At 37.4% G+C, this 4,109-nt stretch overlaps 1 non-coding gene across 1 annotated transcript; it reads left to right on the plus strand.

The window, feature by feature from the left end:
- Positions 1 to 3,315: 3,315 nt before the first annotated feature.
- Positions 3,316 to 3,419, plus strand: LOC129483796 (small nucleolar RNA U13). Its single transcript, XR_008658290.1, has one exon. It is a non-coding gene; the product is annotated as a small nucleolar RNA U13 (small nucleolar RNA).
- Positions 3,420 to 4,109: the final 690 nt, after the last annotated feature.

A 4,109-nucleotide genomic window follows, 5' to 3' on the forward strand; every position in this document is an offset into this window, starting at 1 on the left:
GGACCCATTCCTTGTACCTCATACAAAAATTAACTGAAGATGGATTAAAGACTTAAATTTAACACCCCAAACTATAAAAACCCTAGAAGAAAATCTAGGCAATACCATTCAGGACATAGGCGCAGGCAAAGATTTCATGATGAAAACGTCAAAAGCAATTGCAACAAAAGCTAAAATTGATAAATGGCATCTAATTAAACTAAAGAGCTTCTGCACAGAAAAAAAAAACTGTCAGAGTAAACAAAACCTACAGAATGGGAGAAGATTCTTACAATCTAACCATCTGACAAAGGTCTAATATCCAGAATCTACAAAGAACTTAAACAAATTTACAAAAAAAAAAAAAAGCATTAAAAACTGGGCAAAGGACATGAACAGACACTTCTCAAAAGAGGACATTTATGCAGCCAACAAACACATGAAAAAAGCTCAATGATGAGATAGCATCTCACACCAGTCAGAATAACGATTCTCAAAGTCAAGAAACAACAGGTGCTGGTGAAGCTGTGGAGAAATAGGGACGCTTTTACACTGTTGGTGGGAATGTAAATTAGTTCAACCATTGTGGAAGGCAGTGTGACAATTCCTCAAAGATCTAGAACCAGAAATACTATGTGACTCAGCAGTCCCATTATTAGATATCTACGCAAAGGAATATAAATCATTCTATCATAAAGATACATGCATGTGTATGTTCATTGCAGCACTATTCACAACCGCAAAAACATAGAATTAATCCAAATGCCCATCAATGATAGGCTGGATAAAGAAAATGTGGTACATATACACCATGGAATACCATGCAACCATAAAAAGAAAAAAGATCATGTCCTTTGCAGGGACATGAATAAAGCTGGAAGCCATTATCCTCAGCAAACTAACACAGGAACAGAAAACCAAACACTCCATGTTCTCACTTATAAGTGGGAGCTGAACAATGAGAACACATGGGCACAAGGAGGAGAACAACACACATTAGGGCCTGTCTGGGGAGTGGGGGAGGGGAGGGAGAGCATCAGGATAAATAGCTAATGCGTGAGGGGCTTAATATCTAGGTGATGGGTTAATAGGTGTAGCAAACCACCACAGCACATGTATACCTATGTAACAAACCTGAATGTCCTGCACGTGTATCCTGGAACTTAAAATAAAATTAAATTAAAAATTTTAAAAGAGAGCTTGGGGCCTTGCAAACAATATGAGATTAGGAAAAAGGGAACAACCACTATAGACTCAGAGATAGAGCCAATCTGAAAATTATCTACTGAAAGAACCAGAATTAAGCTCTAGGAAACTAGGTGCTTTCAACGAGCCACAAGACAGTCTGGCTTCTTCAAAGAGTCACAAAAAGTGAACAGGTTGACATGAACTCAAGAAGAGATGAAAAGATGAAATTAAATTAAATCTCAAGCTGAGATTTTAAAATCATAATAATAACACACTACTTACTAAAAGGAGGCGGATGATGTGCACAGGAAGGGCCAGAGGAGAGAAACTGAAAGGCTAACAGCAGGGAAAAAGAGCACATGAAAAGCAGATGTCACCATGACAAATCAAAGGCATCTAGTGGAGGGCAAATTTCAGAACCTTTTAAAAGAAAAGGGAAAAACAAAGATACAAGTGATGAGCAAGATGATGATCTTGAAGGCGAGTTTGGAAAGCCAACTAAATAATTTAGTGTATTTCTTAGGAGAATACCAAGATACTTACAAGCAAAGCAATAACCAAAATCACGAACAAAGAAAATGTATTTGAGCTGAAAGAGCCTTAACTGTGCAAGCAAAAAGACTTGCTCCTCATGATCCACAAAATAAATAGATGAATATATAAATTACACATAAAGCATTCTGAAACTATTTTATAACTACAAAACAGAAAGACATCTTGTAAACATTCACTTGGAAAAAACCTGCTCACTAAGAAAAAACGAAGTCAAGATGATCTTGTACTTCTATATAGCATTAAGTTTCAAACATACGCACACATGAAATGTTTACAGAGTTTTAAGGGAAAAAAATGTGGAACCTAAGAATTTTCAATTCAGACAACAGGAAAAATATTTTTAAACATCTAAGATCTTATGTAAGGGCTTATAATAATACCTTCCTTGGAAAAAAAAATCCTAAAAACGTCTTTAAGAAAAGAAAGAAAGAGGCCAGGCATGGTAGCTCATGCCTGTAATCCCAACACTTTGGGAGACCGAGGCGGGCAGATCATTTAAGGGCAGGAATTTGAGACCAGTCTGGCCAACATGGCGAAATCCCCTCTACTAAAAATACAAAAATTAGCTTGGCGTGGTGGTGCATGCCTGTAATCCCAGCTATTCCAAAGGCTGAAGTCTGAGAATCACTTGAACCGGGAGGTGGAGGTTGCAGTGCGCCCAGACTGTGCCACTGCACTCCAGCCTGAGTAACAGAGTAAAACCCTGTCTCAGAGAGAAAAAAAAAAAAAAAGATGGAAAGAAAAATTAAGATCACAAGCCTGAGAGCATTGTATTAGAAAATAAATAGTATCAAGAACTGAAATTATTCCTGTGGTGAATTTAATCTAAATAAGCATTAGTACAAACACAAATACAAATGATACAAAGTAAACTTAAAAAGAAAAAATATATGAAATTCTTATAAATAATGTAAGAGTAATTACATGGGCTGTATTAGCAAAGTCTGGCATGGTAGAAGACAAATATAAAAGTGCAGGCCGGGCGCGGTGGCTCACGCTTGTAATCCCAGCACTTTGGGAGGCCGAGGCGGGCGGATCACGAGGTCAGGAGATCGAGACCACGGTGAAACCCCGTCTCTACTAAAAATACAAAAAAAATTAGCCGGGCGTGGTGGCGGGCGCCTGTAGTCCCAGCTACTCGGAGAGGCTGAGGCAGGAGAATGGCGTGAACCCAGGAGGCGGAGCTTGCAGTGAGCCGAGATCGCGCCACTGCACTCCAGCCTGGGCGACAGAGCGAGACTCCGTCTCAAAAAAAAAAAAAAAGTGCAATAAATTTATCATGCTATTTCGAATGAGGACAAATGATCAAATTCCTTGATAACTGAAGAAAAATGTGTTAAAGAATGTATCTTTAAAATTTAAAGTCAATTACTAGAAGACTCTGAGGAGGATATGTAACTTCCACATCATGAGAAACTGAAACAAACAAAATATGGCTCAAAATCAGAAAATATAAGACAATAAAAACTGCGCAGTAGAGTAAAAATACAAACTATTAAATAACATGATATTGAAATAGCTAAGATAAACTAAATTAATAGTGGCTTTAAAACATGTGGTTTTGATTTCTTATTAAAAAAAATCCAGAATTAGACAATTTTGTGGTTTGTAAGTGTGATGATTGGGTTTTCACGCTCATGTGTGAGATGTGCCTCCCTCAAACCTTGTTACGTCATTGGCACATTAAACATCTCACATAAAAAAGGGGGGAAGTCAGAAGCAGGCAGTCTGGGTGGACGTAAAAGTTCCACAGAGTCACTGGGGACCCCAGATATGCTGAGCTTCCTGCATTGCCAGCCTAGCGTGTGTGGTCCTTTGCCAACATGGATTCTCCAGCTAAAAATATGATGTCTGGAATTTACCCTGCAGAATGGAAAAAGGAGAAAGATGCATAATCCCTACCCTCCAAGTTATACTTTCTGGAAGTTATACCTATGACTTCAGCCTTCATCCATTATTTGTAACTCAGTCATATGCCAAACATTCCACAAAAGAGCATGGAAAATGAATAACGACCATTCAGGAGGGCCTCTGGTCTTTGCACAGCTAAAAATTGAGGATTCCCTTCTATATTCAAATAATTTTAGTAGATCAAATTAGGGAGAAAAAGTGTGTAAAGAGCAATGTTCTTTGGAAAAACCAATTAACCTCCATTCCCACTTCATTTTTTACACCAAAATTAATTTTCAACCATGAAAAAATGAAAACAGGTAAGTGCTAGAAGTAAATGATGGATGATTATTTTCATAATCTTAGGCAGAAAAAGTCTAAGAAGTTCTAAATTAAAACTTTGACATTTAAAAGATTAAATGTGTAATCCTTCAACATCAAAAACATAAAGATAACAAAAATTAAAAGTAAATGAAGAGCTGGGAAAATATACTTAG

Source organism: Symphalangus syndactylus, chromosome 5 (genome assembly GCF_028878055.3).
Source record: "Symphalangus syndactylus isolate Jambi chromosome 5, NHGRI_mSymSyn1-v2.1_pri, whole genome shotgun sequence".
NCBI lineage: Eukaryota > Metazoa > Chordata > Mammalia > Primates > Hylobatidae > Symphalangus > Symphalangus syndactylus.